Source organism: Mesocricetus auratus, unplaced genomic scaffold, assembly GCF_017639785.1.
Source record: "Mesocricetus auratus isolate SY011 unplaced genomic scaffold, BCM_Maur_2.0 Super-Scaffold_100033, whole genome shotgun sequence".
Lineage (NCBI taxonomy): Eukaryota > Metazoa > Chordata > Mammalia > Rodentia > Cricetidae > Mesocricetus > Mesocricetus auratus.
Window position 1 is genome coordinate 14127947 of NW_024429213.1, and position 20981 is coordinate 14148927.

The 20981-nt window shown below is 42.0% G+C and overlaps 1 pseudogene; it reads right to left on the reverse strand.

Annotated features, from left to right (window-relative positions):
- Positions 1-4765: 4765 nt before the first annotated feature.
- On the reverse strand, positions 4766-6120 carry LOC101823334 (annotated as a pseudogene).
- Positions 6121-20981: the final 14861 nt, after the last annotated feature.

Sequence of the window (20981 nt, forward strand, 5' to 3'; positions counted from 1 at the left end):
GTCCAAGCTAATTTTGTATTTAAATATTTTAGGAAAGAATGTAGCAGGATACACATACATGGAGGCTGTTTTATGTATATAGCATATGAATGTATCTGGTTAGTGTTAATCAACATCCCAAATCCTAAGGGCATTGGTTAACATCTGGTGTTTTAATTAGGGATTTACATTCTGTGGGTAAGTTATTTGAAGAATGTCATACTCCACTTAAGTGATGTGTGGATGGTGGTGTGTATACCAGAGAGGCTGTGAAATAGCATAATGAGAATCAGAAGTGGGGTTTTTTTGTGAAATGATGTTCAAACGATGATATTCAAAAACTATGGCTTGGATAAAATTATTATACAGTCATTACCTGCATGGGCTACAAGATTCTAGCCATTCCCGTAGCTAATTACCTTGTGGGATGCTTCTTGTCGGCCTACTCAGAGGCTTGCTACAGAATTTTTGCTTGAATCTTTCCACTAAAATATGTCACATGCAAAATGATAACAGGGTACGTGTTTTAGCTACTTTTCCTTATGCTGTGATAAAATACTCTAACCAAGATAACGTAGGGGGGTTGTTTGGATTTAATAGTCCCAGGAGACACAGTTCATCATGGTGGGGGATGTAGTGGCAGGAACAGGAGGCAGGCGGTTCACAGGCAGGAAGCAAAGAGTGATGGCTGCTCCTGCTCAGCTAGCTTTCCCTTTTTATGTAGTCTGGGATTCAAGCCAAAAGCATGGTGCTGCCCACACTCAGGGTAGGTCCTTCCATTGCAATCAATTCAATCGAGATAATTCTGTATAAACATTCACATTGGCTACCATAATCTAGATTTGTTCCTCATCTGCCAGAGACCTGTCTCCTAGGTGATTCTGACCCTACACCTCTGGTTTGTTGGCAAGTCGTAATGGTTCTGTCTTTGAAGAATTTATCCAGAATTCAAACATTTTCACAATGCTAATCGATAGATATTACTTTTCTATAAGCCACCACAAATCGCCTTTGATTGAATAATTTTGCAAAAACCTGCTAACTGGATTCTTTATTTTTATTTTTACTTATGTGCATGTGGTGTGTGTGTGTGTGTGTGTGTGTGTGTGTGTGTGTGTGTGTGTGTGTGTCCCTCCCTGTGTGCCCATGGAGGCCAGAAGAGAGCATCAGGTCCCCTAGAGCTGGAGTTTCAGTTCATCTTGTGAAGGCAGATTTAGATGCTAGTGTTCTATAGCAGGTTCCTCGTAATTGAAACTTTCCCTCTAAGAAGGAGAGGGGCTCATGAAACTCCTTAAATAAATACATCACATATGCCAGAAAGTGGAAACTTACAAAATTCTCGGTTCCTCCTAGCTTTTGTAAAATTGTTTATTTAAGTTTCAATTTACATTCCAAACTCAGTTCTCCCTCCAACCCTTCCTCTCCCTCCTGCCTCCTCCCAGCTTTATAAAAGGAATAAACCACTGTTGGGAGAGGAGATTGACTAGCTGAGTTGCAGAAAAGAGACTTCTCAGACCCATGGAGCTGCCTGCAAGTTGTACAGAGATCTAGCGAGGAACCTTTATGAGTCATTGCCAGTATTGAGGTGGGCTTTTCAGTGACGAAGCTGCTTCTGAGTCATCCTCCCTCCTACAAGTACCCACTTATCCACACTCCTTTTAGTAATCCCAATGAAAATTCAAAGCTGGAGCTTGGTACAATCATTACTTCAGTCTGCCCTGAGTTATCTCTCTGGAGTGAGTAGGTGTGTATGTGTGTGTGTGTGTGTGTGTGTGTGTGAGAGAGAGAGAGAGAGAGAGAGAGAGAGAGAGAGAGAGAGAGAGAGAGAGAGAGAGAGAGAGAGCTTGCGTGCCTGCACATCTCTGGAAAAGTCTGTCACACAACATCTGGTAACTGAACTGTGGTCCTCTGGAAGAGCATCAAATTCTCTTAACTGTTGACCTATCTCTCCAGCCCCTGTCCTTGGTTTTCTTTAGTCTTTCTTTCCCCTCCATAGAATAGCCAAAATGTTCCTTTTAAAATATCTATCACAGAGCTGTCACAATGACTCAGCAGATAAAAGCACTTCTTTTTTTTGTCTTTTTTTGTCTTTTTTTATTTTAATTTTAAATAGCTTGTTTTACATGTCAATCCCAGTTCCCTCTCCCTCCCCTCCTCCCGCACTCCCCTTCCACCCTCCCTCCCACCCTATTGCCAAATCCTTCCACATAGGGGATGTCTAGAGTCTATCATTTTACTCTTGGTAGGGTCAAGGCACTCCCCTAAGAGTCCAGGCTGAGAGAGCATCTCTCTTTGTGCTATAGGCACATGAAGACAGACTGTATACCAGGGATAGACACTGATCCACAGCTCAGAGCCCCATAGGTTGCCCAGGCCTTCTCACTGACACTCACATTTGGGGGGTCCAGATCAGTCCCATGCTGGCCTCCCCACTGTCGGTCTGGGGTCCAAGAGCACTCCCCTGTTCAGATCAGCTGTCTCTGCTGGTTTTGCCAGCCCATTCTTTGCCAATTTGCTCATCATTCCTCTCTCTCTGTCATTGGGTTCCTTGGGTTCAGTTCAATGCTTAGTTGTGTGTTTGCCTCTGCTTCCATCAGTCCCAGGATGAAGGCTCCCGGATAGTTATAGACATCAAGTTCATTATCAGGAATGGGCATTCGAGGTGGTCCTTCCACTATTGCTTAGCTTGCCAATTGATGTTATACCTTTAGATCACTCGAGGTCACTCTGGTGCCTGATCTGTCTTCGATCCTATGATTCCCTCTTCCCCCTATTCTACCCCCACCCCCTCTTGTCAAGCCTGATGGTTTGAGTTTCATCCCTCAGAGTCCACGTGGTAGAAAGAAACGACTTCTCTATGTGGGGAACAATGTAACCTTGCCCTGTATGAATGATCATTCACGACATGAACAGGACCATGTCAAGGACACAACTGAATCAGACCCACGGGAATGGCAAGGACTTTTCTAAGTCATGTTCAAGTTAACGGCAAAGCCTTCCCCAGGTCTGAACACAGATGGTGATGGTCGGTGCAGAAAACATCGACCCCAGCTTCCTTCTCCAGAAAGACTTCATCCTGGGCCTTCTCCTCTACAGAGTCCCCCCACCGAGATTAGCTAACCTGCCTGCCCTATGTTCAACTGTGTGTAATAAACTCATTGAGTTTCGGAGCTGCTGGTTCATGTCCTTCAGAGCACATGGCCCACCCAATTCTGTCTTTTCTGTATGCATGTCTGTTGTTTATTTTCTGTCACCCTAGTCAGGTCAATCGAAAAGCTGTGTGGATTTTGACACCTGTAGGTTGTCTTCTGACTTCACATGTATGTCATGGCATGCTCCCCAATAAATATAAAATTTAAAAAGAAAAAATAAAACATCACAGAACTGGAGATTTTGCTCAGTGGTAGAGCACTTATATAGGCCCTAGGTTCAATCCTCAACTAAAATAAATAAATATGTCACACAATTTTTCTACACCAAACCTCTGATGGCTTCCTGTTTTGCTCATTAGAAAAGCCCTGAGCATTTTCTGCTTCTTCTTTCTAGAAGATGATGCATGACTATTTACATAAGCATATGCAAATTTCCCTGGGATGCATAAATGACTATTCTCTTTATTTTTTCATATTGTTAACCAAAGTTCATTTTCTCAGTGAAACTTTTTTTGGTAGGACACTCAGGACATTTAGTCACAGTGCTCTGTCCCAGAGGGCTAAGGCACAAGTGATGTTTAATGGAAATGCACACGAACAGGCCTGGCCCCTCATAGACCATACCTGGAGCCATCAAGAGCAGTCAAGATGACCAAGGCTGTCACCAAGAGTGTGGCCTGGTAGCTCTGGGAAGGCATATGCCTTCAAGAGGCTTGACAAGTGGCAGGTGACATCACCCTACAGACAGACATTGCAACAGGGAAGCCAGCCTTTTCCTTCTCTCTGAGAACTGCTGAGAACACTGGGCAGGTAAGCTGCTTTCACTTAGAGAAATGTGAGACTTTGCATTCCTGTAGCTTTCCACTGTGAAGACAAAGCTAAAGTATGTGTCTTTGGGACCCTGTGAAAATTCCCAAGAAGTACTGAGAGCTGTGTATGCACCACGGAGGGGCCTGAGGGCCTGGAAAGCACTCCTTCCTGGACCAGTTCCTCTCTAGAGCAGTCACTGCTTCTGGGGCTTAGAGCTGGACTTCCTTCCCAATACCCTTAGGAGAGAAGGCTTGCGTTAGTGTGGCTGACCTCAGGGAAGTCCAGTGCAGTGCTGAGGCTAGCTAGCAAAGGGATCCAGTGAGTGGCCAGGTCCTAGGCTTTAACCACTCAAAGCAGATGAGACAAATAGAAAATCTAACACCCTGAGACCCACATCACAGGAAAACAATGGGACTGGCAGGTATGTAACAGAGTCATTCAAGCCCAGGGAGGTGTAATGGCTTTCCAGGAGGGCTTTTCCTCTGTGGACTGTGCAGGTCCTGAGCTCTGACTTGAGTCACCTGCCACTGGGACTGCCATTAGTCCCTTCCGAGAGAAGACACAGTCTACTTTGGGGTGAGCAGAGGGGCATCTGGGGGCTCAGTCAGCTGCTGGGCCTGGGGTTCAGGAAGAGGCAGGCTGTAGAAAGGGCTGCCGGCCAGCTCTTCCCAGTCAGGTTCAGGGCAGGCTTGGTAATCAATTTCCCAGCAGACTCTGCACAGTACAGCCCTAGACCCACAGCCTCTGGCACTAATGTGGCTTAGTCCTGCCTAGGGCATTGCCTATTTCAGGCCTGTGCACCCAGATGTCAGGCATGGCTTCCCTCAGCTCTGCTCCAGGCTGTCGTCAGTGGGCTGTACCACAGTGTAGCTGTCCTGGCTGGAGGAGAGCTGCTGGCTGAAGAAGGACGTGGTGAACTTTGGTTTCACCCGCTTGGCCCCCTTGCCTTCTTCCACATAGTCAATGGTGAAGAGATGCTGAATCCGGCTACACACCACACCAACCTGCCTTGGCAGCTTGGGTCGCTGAGCAGGAGGTGGAGAGGGGCTGGGAGCTTCCTGAGGGCCAGATGCGCTCTCCTGGGGCAGAGTAGGCTCAGCAGCCTGGCTCAGCTCAATGCAATATTCAATGAGGCCACTCATCAGTTCAGCCTGCTTGGAGTAGATCCTCAGTAACTTGTTGATAGGAGTGCCCTCACTGTCGCCATCAAACTCTAGCCACAGGACAGGCTCCTCCTCCTTCCCCTCCTCCTCCTCCCCCTCCCCCCCCTCCTCCTCCTCAGGTGAAGTGTGCAGCTCCTGAAAGCGCAGCTCCTGAAAGCACAGACCCAGCAGCACATGCTTCTCCGTGCTTTTGGCCAAGGTCAAATGGTTTGCGCCTGCACCGATGCAAGAAACCCTGGGCTGGCTTGTCGACTTCACCATGGAAGAAGGCAAACCCATAGGAGAGCAGCTCATGACACTTGAGGGGTTTGGTGTGATAGTGGAAGCCCAAGGTGGTTTCATGCTCACTGTCACTGCCTGTGGCTTCCTTTACCTGGCGGTAGGAATTCAGCAGACTTTGCTCACCTGGCACAGTCTTGGCTCTGTGGCCCTGGAAGGCAGCATAGGGGCCATGGTCTCATTTGCAGAGGTGGGCAGGGAGGAAGGACTCCAACCAGACCAAGCTGGTAAGGCCCAAACTGTGCATAGCACATGAGGGCACCCAGCTCCTCACAGTCCTCCAGGCCACAAGAGTACCGAGCAGTCAGCACATTGCCCTTGGCTTCCTCATAGAACAGGCACAAGACCTCCTCACCACGGATCTGGAGCTCTTGGCGCTTTGGGAAAAACACATTCCTTTGGAACTGAAGAGAAGGTTCATCCATGGCCATGTCATCATCGGAGGCACCGGTGAAGCACAGCAAAAGCGCTGGCCACTGGTGACTCAGCTTGTAGGCCTGGTGCTTGGGGTTCAACTGCACCTCTGCAAGAGGGGAGACAAGCCAGAGTGCAAAGGCCTCCAGGGCCACATCTGGGAGCTGCAGGACTTCATGGACTGCGCGGCGTAGCTCATGGGCACTGATCGAGGACAGGTTCTCCACAGCCAGGGACACTACTGTGTCATCAGCCAGGTACACCAGCATATCAGCTCGGGCCCTCATGGAGGAAACTCTGCCCCGTGTTACCTTCTGACCCATCCATCTCGCAGGGTCGCAGATCTTGCCACCTCATGCCAGAATGCCACCAGATTCAGGTCTCCAGCTCTGGACCCACCACGATGCCTGCCATTGGAGTCTCACAATCCTGCTGAGGGTCAGTACGCAGGCGTTGCGCCAGTGAAATTTGGTTTAGCCACAGTATCTAATACTTTCTATTACAACATCTTTTGCTACACCCCTATTTATTTCACTCCTAAAAATTTGAAATAATCTAGCAATGTTATTGGGGGGAGTCTCTTAGTTCTTGTTTTCGTAAAAAAAAAACCCAATTCATTCAAGAGACATAGATAATTTGAGTAGAAAGAAGTTTATTTAGCAAAGCTAAGCAAACTCTCCAAAGAGATTAAAGTGGGCTGCCCCAAGGCAGGGAGCAGCCTAATATAGTTTGTAAATTATGAATTTTAAAGTTGTTTATTAATACTTGTGATAATATTTGACTATTTATGTGGTGGTGGCATGTACGTAGGGCAAGGTGCCCTTGTTTTCTATCCTAAATCATTGTGGACCCGATCTCCCTTTCAGAATATCTCCTCCCATGGTCCCCACAACTAGGGAGGGCCTTCAAATCAGCAATGCAAGTGGTAGTATAAAGATGTCAGATATTTTGAGGTTGGAGACGCCTTTTTATTTTATATGCATGGGTGATATATTGGGAAACATCTAACTGAAGCTTCATGGGTATTTTTCTTAAAAATTTTTTTTGAGACAGGCTTTCTCTGTGTAATCGTCTTAACTGTCCTGAAACTTGCTTTGTAGACCAGGCTGGCCTTGAACTTATAGAGATCCTCCTGCCTCTGCCTCTCAAGTGCTGGAATTAAAGACGTGTGCTACCATCACTTGGTCATTCAAGGACATTCAAGTACAACTGGGCACTCTGACCCTCAGACACAGCTATCAAGATATAGCTGCGGTTTTGCTCTGTTCTCCTATACCTAACTCCTTGCCTACCCTGTATCAATTCCCAAATTCTTACTCAAATTCCCAAATTCTTGACCTCTCCATTTTAACTCTAACATTCTTTTAAATACTAACATTTGTGTTACTATAGCAATAAGTAAATTGTAAACAAATAAGTAAACTTCTTTATTGCCCTTGCACTCCTCCTCTGAAGACACAAACTTCACAGGTGCAGGGACATTTGTTTGCTTTATCTCTCACTGTCATGTTCTATGACTAGAACAATGCCTCTACATAGTCCACACAACCAATAAATGCTGGTGTAGGCATTTTAATATCTGACAAAAGAGACTTCAAATCAAAACTTATCAGAAGAGTTAGGGAAAGACACTAGATATTCATCAAAGGAAAAATTCACCTAGAGAACATTGCGATTCTTATCATCTATGCACCAAACACAAGGGTGAACAAGTTTGTAAAAGAAACACTTCTACAGCTTAAATCACACATTGAACCTCACACACTCATAGTGGGAGACTTCAATACCACAATCTCACCGACAGGTCATCCAAACAAAAACTAAGTAGATGTTGGAGCTAACAGATATTTTAAACCAAATGGACTTAGCAGACATTTACAGAACATTTTACCCAAACACAAAAGAATACACCTTCTTCTCAGCACCTCATGGAACTTTCTCCAAATTTGACCACATAATTGTACACAAAGCAAGTCTCTTTGTGATGTCTGTGTGTTTCTTGATAGGAAATTTTCTGTGGAGCTAATAGTTGTGGCCACTGTGGATTCCAGATAAAATGAGTTTCTGTGTATTGGAAGCTGAATCTTGGGAATGGGAATAGACTAGGAGTCTGGAGGGGCTCACAGGAAGGAGGAAAGCAGAGTGTTCAACCAGGATCTGCTGATTTCATCTCCTTGGAATGGGGGAGACAGTGAAGAGAGGTCAGCCCAGAGGGTTGCTATAGTGCTGGGGATGAGACTGGATGAACACAAGGAGAGAGAAGATCTATAGGCAGTCTGCTTGCTTACCTGGCAGGAGTGGCCTGTGGATTAGCAGGAGGTACCTGCTGGAGTTGGGGGCTGAGATAAAGCAACATGGGGGAAGGAGGTTAGGAGGAGAAGGTCTCTGGGATTCACAGGAGATGTGTTGGGGGAAGGACTGCTGTAGCAGATACTCTGTTGCAGAACTAGGGTTGTGACTGGAGGATTGGGTTTAGAGAGGAGGGGGTAGAGGTCTGTTAACTTAGCTGTTTCCCTGGTCTGCTCAGCTGCTGTGTTCCCAGAGAATGCCTGTTGGTATTAGAGGATGGGATACTGGGATGAGTTTGGGGGGAAGGAAGATTGGAGGAGAAGGTCTTTGTGATCCTTTGGGAATGGGGTCAGAGAGGAAAGGGAGTCCACAGCAGATGGTCTGCTACAGAGCTGGGGATGAGCCTGGGGGATTGGTTCTGGAGGAGAGGTGAGGATCTGCAACCAGTCTGCTTCCCTGAGAGGAGTGGTAAGAGTCTGCTTTAAACTGCTCAGTTCTTCTGTTGATTTAAAATATACAGATGTAGGTAATTGCAGCACTCAGGAAATAATCCATCTTTCTCAGAACCCTGGCCCAGGTGTCTAGGGAAGCAACTCATCTTTCTGAATTCCCCAGTGGAGAATTTACAAGTTCCTTTTAGGAAAGCAAGACAACTCTAAGATTACTCTCTTCTAGCTAGCACACTCCCATGTCCACCCCCACCAGAGTCATAGGGCATGGGGTGGAAAGAAGAGGAGACTGTTTTTACCAGACAGCTTGCCAATATCCTCAGCTCCCTCACTCCCAGAAGACGCATAGCCCTCAGTACTGCCAGAAATCTTGAGGAACATCTGGTCAGGTATTGGAACTCTTCGGGCAGGGTTTTGAGTAGCTATTTAAACTTTTCAGAACTTTAAGTGCTTGGCTCTTTAACTAAAACAAAGCAAAACAACAGCATCTATCTATCTATCTATATCTACATATCTATCTATCTACATATCTATCTATCTATATCTATCTATATCTATATATATCCACACATTAAAAACTCCAAAGCATCATGAAATAACCTTCCAGGTGGTAGAAAAGCAAGCCTTAATTGGAACACTGCTTTCGGTCCCTGGACTCGCACCAAATAATTCTGAAGAAAAAGGAAAGCCCTATACACCTGTGACATGTTCTAGCCAGGACTCATTTGCTTATAGGCATAATAGTACTGTAGTGGAAAGATCCTTGTTCTAGTCCCAGCTCAGCCATTAATCTGTTGTGGAGTCCTTCTCCAAGACATCGCATCTCTTTGGGCTTTGGTATCCATATAGAAAGGGTGTCTTACAGCAGCAGAAAACATATTAGAAGCACTGGTAGTTTAAAGACCATGGAAGCAAAAGAAATAAAAATAAGAAGTAATCTCTAAAATGCTAAGTGGCTTTACCAAAAGTACAACAGTCATCTTGAGTCTTGTATATTTTGAAACAGTCTTGCTCAGGCTGACCTACAACTCCCTAAGTGGCTGACATCCACACTACTCCTGAGCTATAATCATAGCCATTTTGCCTTTTTGAGACAGGTTCCTACTATATCATTCAGTCTAGCCTTAAACTCACAATTCTCTGGCTGGTGCTTCCTGATTACAATGTCAAGCTTAGTTATCTGCTAATTTTCTACTCTACAATCTTCAAGGCTTCTTTATTCCATCTTCTTTTCTTTCTATTAATTCCCAAGGACAATCCCTAAAAGCCATGAATTATGTGATTGGAGGTGAATTTATCCCAACAGTCCTCTGGTCTGTGGATGTCTAGAATATAAATCTGGTGAACCAACCACAGCCATAGAATTGTAGTAGGGGGTTGTATGACCACTGTTGGCTACCACCGGGTAAAGAATGCCCAGCATGGTGACCACAAAGCGACTGAGACACTGGTGTTCTCACTAAACAGCAGTGCCATAAACTTCAGACCAATAAGAGTGCATGCTTTTTTGTCCTGATGAGCATAAATAGCATAATATATGGGTGTCCAAATAATGCCAGAAGGATATAGAGGCAGACACATAAGAAGGATTACTAGACTCTTGATAACAAACCATTCAAGTTATGTGCCCCAATTAACAGTAAACCCCAAGGCTAATTGAGGTCAAAATGTGATTCTTTTAATTGATGGATACCTCTCTTATTCCTGCATATTTTCTTTTTCTTCTATTCTTATCCCTCTTTGGTTTATTGATTATAATCCTCCATAGATTTACCAGTCTCCAAACTTATGGACTATAAGAGTATATAAGCCTTCCTTTCCTAGCTACTTTATACATCTTCATTTTTTTCTTTTGAAAGTTCATCTAATACTTAATTTTTATCTTTGCCCACTCTCCTTCCCTCCCATTCCGAATCCCTTTTAGATATTTAGTTTAGATCATGTGTATGTGTGGGTATGTTCCCTTGAGTGCAGGTGTCCTTGGAGGTCAGAGGCACTGGATTCTCTGGAGCTGGAGTTATAGTCAGTTGTTAGTTCTTGGAACTGAACACTGAGCTAAAGCAGTGTGCTCTCTTAACTGCTGAACTATTTATCAAACCCTAACTCCTAATCTTATTAACCAAAATCATTGTATAGTCCATATTATCCTCGGTTGTTTTCCCTCCAACAGTTATTACAGTTAAACAGGTACGTTATTAATTGACTAGTATGACAATTGCATAGTGATAATACAGAACAGCTGTGGTTGCTCACTTAGTAAATATTAGACTCAGGGAATAATATAGAGCTTACACCAGGGACACTGAGATCCTGGACTAAGGAATTATTTTCCAAACTACACCCTGTATTCTACTGAATCCAAGTCCCAACTGAACATTGCAAATACTTCAACTGAAAGAATGCAGCTGATAGCAACAAACCAAGCAACAAAATAAAACCAGATGCATAAATCTCAAAGCAGTAACGCAAGAAACATGAAATCTAATAAAAATGATTAACCCTACAGTAATAGCATTTAGTCAAAGTGAGTTGGATGAAATTTCAGACTGAGAACTCAAAATAAGTATGTTCAAAGACACAAATAACTGAACAAAATAAGGAAGACAGTGGATGATAGGAAAGAGGAATCCAACAAGGAGCTAGAACTTCTGAACAAAAAAACAATCTGAAATTCTGGAAAAGAAACACAGTAGGCCAAGTAAAATTATGCATAAAGTTTTAGCAATAGAATACATCAAGGAGAGAATAGGATGCCCGAGATTAAAAATAAGGAAGACAAAATGGAATGATACAACAAAGACAAAGGATTCCAAGGTAAATGTGCAACTCTAAAAAGACCAAATATACAGGTTATAGGGATAGAAGAAACACAAGAATCAGAAAAGAAGTCTGTTATAATATTTTAATTAAAACAAAGAAACTATATTGAAGACAGTAAGAGGAACACCAAGTCACATATAAAGGCAAGCTCATCAGAAGAACAGATTGTTTTGTTGTGGACTGTCCACCAGAGGGGATTGCTCAGACATGGGTTTAAGCCAATAGGATGTCTTTATTAGCCAGAGGGTGAGTACACTGGCTGTTCAGGATCTCCGTGTAGCCTTGAGCCTTTCTCAGCACGAGCTTTTCAGCTGAAAAACCATGTTCTGGGCTGACACACTTCAGTTAACAAGAACAGTTAGTCAGAAGTGGAACTACAGAAGCCAAAAGCAAGGTTAGTACATTAGACATCCCAGGACTATGGCCTTTGATGGATTGGATCTTTGTTTAACTTTTGACAGGTAATGCTGTCTACATGCTGAGTTTTATGGCCTGACTGGTACTTCCATCATGGAATCAGTTGTGCTAAGATTTGGGGGCCTACTAAGGTCTGGGGGCATGTTACATTCCCTACTTTTCTTCATGAATGAGTCAAATAGTGGACTCATACTATTTGGCAATATAGTTTAAGACTCAGGGGCCCACTGTTAAACCAATCTGAATGAGAATTAAAGGCCCAACTAGTACTGATAGCAGAGTAGCTAGCCAGGGGGGACCAATAGAACTGAGACTGGTATCAATTATTTGATTTGTGTCTTTGTCTTTCCCTTTTTGAGGTTTTCCTCAACCATGATAAGCTTTTTTAAAATTACTCCAGATCAGTTAGCATAGGAACAACAGATTTCTTCCAAAGGCAGACATAATTTCTTTTATCTCATGAGAAGTAAGTCTAAGGCTGTCTAATTTTTGTTAGCATTGGTTTTATTTTACTGATTTTTCTTCTTTTTCTCTTAAATTTAATTTTATTTTGTGGAGGTAGGGAGGTTGCAAGGGCACAGGGTGGATACAAAGGGACGGGAAATGAATGGGATGGAGATGCAGGATATGAGAGACACAAAGGACAACCCAAAAAGAAAGTTCAAAAAGCCTCTCCAATTTTGTGGAACCATTTCTGCCAGAGAATCTAACTTGTTTTAATTAAGAAACAGAAACTTTTAATACCTCTAGGTCCTGATCAACCTGTCTACTCAGTTTGGGAATCATCAGAAGAGGCACATTTAGTCAAACCATTGGTACACGCCCACCATGTAGTCTCACGGACTTGATAATATTGCTGCTATTCAGGTGAATTAACCCACAAATCTGAATAGAATAGCAGCATCAGAATAAAGGAAATGCCTAGGTTAAAAGTTTGGGATTAGACAAGTTTCATCCCCTTGTGAGTCCTCAAACATTAATCTGGGCTGTCCCCATCACAGTGAGTTGTCAGTCAATGGGCTGACAGTCTGGTTAGTTCCTATTCCTATGTAGTAAGGTCTAAGCATAACCAGCCATCCTAGATGATTTCTGGCTGTGAATGATAAACTCTACTCCTGGGGTCCCTTCCTGTGGCATGGAGTGTGTTTCCCCAGGTTTTCCCTGTTTCCCAAAGGCCACAATCTTTCTTATGGAATTTTTAGATTTTAGTTTTATGACCATTGAGTTACATTCTCCTAGTGCGAATTTTTGGGGAGGCAATTTCTTTCTAAATCTTAATTTGTGTTTTTTCAGGAAGTCTCTGTTTTACAACCTGTTTTTGCAATGGAAACTCCCTTGTTCCAGGCAACCAGGGGACCCAGTCACAGGGCATGCATAGATCTGTAAACTCTATATTCCTATCTCAAAAGATAAACTCCCATGTATTTTGGTTCTCCATTACAACCAAATACTTAAAGTGAACATCAGTGAGCAAAGGTCAAGATGAAAATGGGTTTGTGGTCTATAGTCACACTAGCTAATACCTCCCCTGTTTATATCTTCTTCAGTTCCCAGGTTCAGGCCTGAAGGAGGTGGGGATTGAACCATGACCCTGTATTTATATCGAACATGAGACTTAGTAGGAGGTAGAGTATAGTGGAAGGACCTGGGGCCTGGTGAAACATTAATTTTAATGGGATAATAGTTTGGAGTCAGTCCATTTGGCATAGTCATCCATGGCTTCCACTCTTTTGACCTGGGTGTGGTGAGTCCATGGTATAAACGCCAGCTACCTTCATGGCCATAGAAGTTCTTAGAGTTCATTGGGGGTGTTCGTCTCTCATTCAGATACCTTACTGGGTAAGGACTCTGTTTTGGCTTTGCTTGAGCACAAACCTGGCATCTGTCTGAGACATAGCACACTAGGATGTCTAGTACAGGTATAACACACCTTTGTCTGAGAAACTCAGAAAGTTTTGTCGATCCCAGGTGAATAGCCTTGTGAAAGTCAGTTACCAAGGTCCTGGCAGTTCTTTCTGGGAGAATGATCTTTCCCTCTGGTTTCCTCTATCAACCTGTATGTTTGAGCTGTCCATTTCTTCCTTACAATGGAGTGTCAGGTGGCACTTGGTCATGGTATGTCATCAGAATATCAATAGGCCCCAGTGGTCATAGGCTCCAGCAGCCTGGCAGTGACTTCAGCTGAGGAGTTTAGTAATTTAGTAGATAAAATGACCCCTTCTGTGGACAGTCAGACTCTTTCCCAAGTCATATCTGCCACTGCCCAATGGGCCCATGAACGAAATAGCCAGGGTGTCAGAGATGGAGGTTATGCATGGGCTCAACAGCAAAGACTTCTACTCACCAAGACTGATTTGTCTATAGCTGCTGCTGAGTGTCATATCTGCCAAAAGCAGAGACCAATACTGAGCCCAAGATATGGTACCATTTCCTAAGGTGGCCAGTCAGCAACCTGGTGGAAGGTTGACTACATTGTACCACTTCATCTATAGAAAGGATAATGCTTTGTCCTTACCGCTGTAGATCCTTATTCTGGTTATAGATTTGCCTTTCCTACACATAATGCTTCTGCTAAAACACAATTTGTGGAGTTACAGAATGCCTGATCCACTGTTATGGTATTCCACACAGTATTGCTTCTGACCAAGGAACTCACTTCACAGTCAGAGAAGTGTGGCAGTGGCCACACAATCACTGAATCTATGAATTTCCCATATTCCCCATGATCCTGAAACAATTGGCCTAACAGAAAGATGGAATGGCCTTTTGAAGACACAGTTACAATGCCAATTAGGTGACAGCAGCCTGGTAGCCAGTATAAAGCACTACATGCTTTTGCTCTTTGCCTGTTTGCCCTCCCCTTGCTAACACATCCATTCCTTTCCCGGAATTACAGCCTACTTGTTCTGTATTCCATGTATGCTGAAGACCAGCCGAGATATCCAACCTTGTGGATTGAGCAACTACTGGATTCTTGGACTTTCTGTTCACAGCCATCCATTGTTGGATTAACTGGACCACAGCCTGTAAGTCATTCTAATAAATCCCCTTTTTATATATAAGAGAGATTCATTGTATAAGTTCTATTATTCTAGAGAACGCTGACTAATACACTTCCCATAACATTCATGGCAATGTTGCATCAATGGGCATATCTTGCCAGGTTGGTTGTTATTGCAGCTTGCATTTTTCACAACTGGGTAAAACAGTTGATGACTTTTCTCCCTTAGCAGCCCATGGCACCTTCTGGCACTCTGAAAGGTAAGAGTGTGGAGGAAACATACAGATAAGTCATAGTTTGAATTTGCTATGTCCTGTGACCAAAGTGTGTGGTGTCTTCAGCAATAGAGTTTTATCACCTACAGGCAATCAACTGTAACTGTAACTGCCTATTTTGTTTTGGGAATCTATGGGAGCCCCTGACAAATAACTTGAAGGGCAGTGTCCTACACCTGGCATGGGGGAAATATCTATTTTTAATATGTTCAAAGAATTGGTAGAAATCATGTTTAAAGGACCCATTATATACTGTAGGTATGAATGTGAATTAGTGTAGCCACTATAGAAACCAGTATGAAGGTTCCTAAAAATATTTAAAAACTTGAAGTTAAAAATAAAGTGGAACTATTGTAAGAGTTGGCTGTACTAACTGTGTATATTTACCTGAAAGAATCAAAATTAGTTAAAAACATCACTCCTAAGTATATATACAAAGGAATCAGTTTGTAGCATAGATATCTGCACATTTATTGTGGCACTGTTCATAGTAGGAGCATTATAATATCTGATGAAGTACCTATTAAACAGATAAGTGGATAAAGGGAATATGGTTAGCATGTATATATATATATATATATATATATATGGGTTTTATTCAGCTATAAATAAGAATGAAATTCTGTAATTTTCAGGAAAATGGGTGGAACTGGAGTTTACATTACATATATTAAATAAAATAATTCAAATTCAGAAAAACAAGTATTGTATATTTTCTCTCATATACACAAACTAAATTAACAATGACAGCAGCAACAAGAACAACCTGGGTGTAATGTCTAATCGTAGCACTCAAAAGGGTGGCTGAAGCGTAAGCCCAGCCTGGGATATGTGGTGAATATCAGGCCAGCCTGGAGGACATGGGTAAAACCTGTCTCACAACAATAACAGCATCAAAAACATGAAAGTAGAAGGGGGACAACTTGGGAAGAGAAAGGTGTCCAACAAGAGGGGACTAGGATAAAATTATAAAAGGATAGTAAAGGGTTAAGTATGAACAAAGTAGCTCACATTTTGTATAATGAATGTACTGTATTTTAGTTTGCTTTCTGTTGGAGTGATAAACACCATGATCAAAAGTAACTTGGGAGAGCAAAGGATTTATTTGATTTACATGTCCACATCATGGTCCATCATCCAGGGAAATCAGGGAAGGAACTGAAGCAGAGACCATGGAGGAATGCAGATTAATGGCTTTCTCCCACACTCAAGTTCAGTCATCTTTCTTATGCAACCGAGGACCACCTGTTCAGAGTGGGCACCGCCAACAGTGAAATGGTCTCTCATACTTCAATCTGCAACCAAAAATGCCCCATAAACATGTTCCTAGGTTCACTTTAAGGAGGCAATTCCTTGGTTGAAGGTCCTATTTCTCTAGTGTATCAAATTGACAAACAACATCATCCATCACACTACAATATTAAAAAATAAAGTGAAAAAAGAATAAGCAGAATGTGTGATAAGAATGTCTCATCAAACAGAAATATCGATGACTATGTCTTGTCAAATAGAAAGTATCAACAAAGTTGGGTATGGTAGCACATGTTTGTGATCTCCTTATTTGGGGTTTGGACTTTGGCTATATAGTGATTCCAAGGCCATCCTTGACTACATTGAGACCCTGTCTCATATAAATGAAGATATGAGTAAATAAATTATTTTAAAAAGAAACATTTGGACTTGAAAAGTATTATGCTTGAAATGAAGAGTTCACTAAATGGGTTCAACAGTAAATATGAGTTGTCAGTAGTTCATGAACTTGAATAGAGATCCATGGAGAATATGCAATCTGAAAATAGGAGTGTAAAATAATTGAAGAAACGTGATGTCACAGGAAAACATGGGACATCATTAAATATAATATAATAACATACATAATGAGAGTTTCACGAAGAGAGTAATGATAGCATAAAAATTTCAAAAGCCCCAAACTTGTCAAATTTGATGAGAAAACACCATATATCTAAGATGCCTAATGAACTCTAAATAAATACAAAACATATCTATATTTTAACACATCACAATCAAACTGTCAAAAGATAATGACTCAGAGTGAATCTAGAAAGTGGCAAGTGAGAAATAACTCATAGACACCAGAAATAACAAAGAATAACAGTGGGATGACATATTCAAAGCATCAAAAGAAAAAAGAAACATACCGATCTGGAACTATATATCCAGAAAAAAAAATCCTTCAAAAATGAAGGAGAAATAAAGGTATTACCAGATAAGCAAAGACTGAAAAAGCAACAACAAAACCAGTTTCTGGCAGATCTGCCTTCAAGCTGAACTGCAAAGATACACACATGTAACTCAAATCCTTAGTAGTGAAGTACTGGCACTTTATTGAAGTGTTTAAGTAGAAATAAGTTGGCGTTAATCTGACTTAAAATGCCTATTACAACCCACCCCCACACTGAGCAAAAACTACAGTGGAAAACCTTTCCAAACAATAGGTTTAGAAGTATATCTCAGTAACAGTGCACTTGCTTAGGATGCTTGTGACCATGGGTTACATCCCCCCACCACATAAAAATATCAAAATGTAAAACCGTGAAATATAGGTTTTGCAAGAAAGAAGAGAGTATTGGAAGAGTAGAAGAATGAAAAAGACACTAAATATTAAAAACAAACACCCTGCTGGCAAATATGTCTTCTCTTCTTCAATAATTGCATGAATTTGAAATCGATGGCAGATATAAGCCTTTGTAGTGCCGCAGAAATCTAAGACAGCTTCAATATCCCCATCCCTAGTATGCATTCCTCCCTCCCCTGTGTGTAAGGAGAACCTATGAACACAACGGATTAGCATTGTCATAGTTAGCTTACTCTGTGACAAAAATGAAATAATTTTGTCATTGTAAATTTGCTAATCATAGATGACTGAGTTAATTAAAAGGGGAATACCCTTGGTGAGCCTGACCTAACTAGGGCAGTCATTAAAAGTTCATTGGTCTTGTAAGAAATAAGATATCATGTTGTGAGAGAGCCAGAACATGGGGGAGCCATAGGTATAAAAGCTCGTTGATGATAGCCCCTTAAGAGTTGAATGTGGTCCTTGGAGATGGGAAGTAACCAGAACTGAAATGCAGCAAGTTTAACTGATGTCTAGTGAGGTCAGAAGAAACCTGGAGCCTCAGATGAGATCATAGCCTTAGCCATTGCTGTGATTTCAGCCAAATGAGACCCTGAGCACTGACTCAGGTCAGTAGACTGGATGTGCGTAACCTTCCACCAGATTTTTGGGTTAAAGCCTTAATCCTTATATGATGACAGTAGAAGGTGGATCATTTTGGAGATGATTAGGCTGCAAGACTGGAACACTTATGATAGGGATTAGTGTCCTTATAAAAGGGATCACCTGTTGTGGAAAATGAGCTGAAGATCTGATATATTCATTTATGCTGTGTAATATTTGTTTAAGGATGCAAAGATATGTTGCATTCTTTTATTTTGCATTTTAACTATGTGAAGCTATTTTAATTTGCCTGCCTAAAACACCTGATTGATTTAAAAAAGCCGGGCACCCAATAGGTAGGCAGGGGAGGGATACGTGGGGCTACCAGACAGAGAGAATTAATAGCAGGAGAAATCTAGGGAAGAGAGAGAGGAGTGAGAAAAGGAGAAGCAGAGGAGGATGCCAGGGGTCAGCTACCCAGCCAAACAACCAGCCATACAGTCAAACAGCCAGCCACGGTGTAAGAAGGGAAGAAAGTTATATAGAATAGAGAAAGGTAGATGCCTAGAGGCAAATGGTAGATGGGATAATTTAAGTTAAGAAAGGCTGACTAGAAAGATGCCAAGCTAAGGCCAGACATTCATATGTAAGAATAAGTCTCTGTGTACTTATTTGGGAGCTGGGTGGCTGGCCTCCAAAGAGCAAAGAGTAAAAATAAAAACCAACTACAATAACCCTATAACTTCTTGGCCTTGTGGCTAAGTTCAAGTGTATGAAAGGGACCTGAAAAAACTCACTTAACTTCTTTTTGCCATGTGAAGACATAAGAAGATATTGTATATCAACACCTTGGAAGTGGTTCATGACAGAACCTGAATATGTCCAATTTCAGAACTGTGAGCAATAACTTTCTACTGTGTATCTTATCTCCACTCTGTAATAATCCATTATAGAAGCCTGAAGGGAATGACATACACAATTAAGTAGAGTTTTTACTATAGAAAGTGAAATCATAACTGGGTGTTTTTTAATGACCTGGTAACTTTGTGGTAATATGTTATACAGTAACAGAAAACTAATACAGCCTAGACCTCAGGACTTTCTTATAGCAAGTCTTAATTCTTTTCCCCCAGTTATTTTTTGCATTCAATATATTCTGATCATGGTTTCCCTACCCCCATCTATTCCCAGATCCTTCTCACTATACTTCAGAAATTGTTCATGTGCTACAAAGAATTATGGTTCAATTTTGTTTAGCTCAGAAAGTATTTCAAGGTATTTTTTATTAACTGCTAATAATTAAACATCAGCAAACTTCCCATTCAGGTAGACAATACTATGCAGGCTTCTAGAGAGAAAGGTCACCAATGGTCTTACCTGTGAACCCTATGAGCTCCAATAACAACTAACATGGCAAGATATGCCCAATAGTGAGATAGTAGTGCAAATATTATGGAGGTAACACATCACTTTATGATTGCATTTAAGGTCCACTCCACAGGTTGGAATTCATATTGCAAATGGGAACAAGAAGCCTCGGCTGGGAAGGTCATGCACCCCAGGGGAGAACCTACTATTATTATTTTTGCTAAATGAACATAGCATCAAATTGCTTTTAAATATTTGTTTTTATACTCATAGATTTTTATAGCTCTAATCCTCATCTGACTGGTGGTGGTTAACACAGACACAACTAATCAAAGTATAGAAAATAACTGGCTGTAGAATGCTCAGCCCCAAATTGGAAACTATATCAACCCCCTTTAACTAAAGGCTTGTGGAACACTATGGAAGAGAAGCCAAAGCATTGCAAGAGCCAGTGATCTTGGAGGATTCTTGTGAAACCGTGTCTTCTGGACACAGAAGGGCTGTGGTACTCATGAACTCACAGCAGCTGTGGCTGCCTAAATAAGACCTGCATAAGTTCAAGTCAATTAACATTCCATTATGGATTGGGGGGTAGGACTCATGAAGTGCCACCCCTACCTCAGGATTTATTGACAGTTGATGGATGCTGGGCATTAGAGAGTCAGTTTTCTTCAGGGAATTAGCTTCTATTAGAGTGTCAATGGTTGACCCCATATATACCTATGGGCATACAGGCAACACTAACCGTACTCAGTGGGTTATAAAGAAGAAAAAGAATATATGAAGTGGAGAGCAGGACATGGGGACGATCTCAAAGAAGTTAAGGGAGTACTGGAGTTTGGATATGATCAAAATACATCGTATACATGTGTAAAATTCCCAAAGAATAGATCCATCATTGGTGTATATTCCACATAATAAGAGCTGTCTGCAAGCTGGGCACTGTGGTTTATGCCATCCACCCCAGTTCCTGGAAGGCTAAAGTAAGAGAATCTGAACCTGCAGCCAACCTTGTTTATGTTGTGAGAAATGACTGGAGGAGGACACTGCTGTATGGCTGGAGGTAGAAAGCTCTGTAGTTTGGCCCTAGTCGACTCTACTCGGTGGAGGTTCCCCCATGTAACTGCAGTGAAGCATCTGAGTGCATGCAACATTTAGGTTTAGCACTGATTGTCTCAATTTTGTTTCTAGTATAGTCTCTGTCTGAGTAAACTCTCAAGATTGTGGATTTTACCATGGGACCAAATCTGAGCCAGGTTTGTGGTGGGTGGGACATGTACTTTTCTAAAAAATATTTTTACAGTAGGGAAGGTAGGTAAAGGAACTTACACACATATGTGGAACATGCACACAGTTCATTTTATTTTTCTTAAAGACCCAGGAAGGA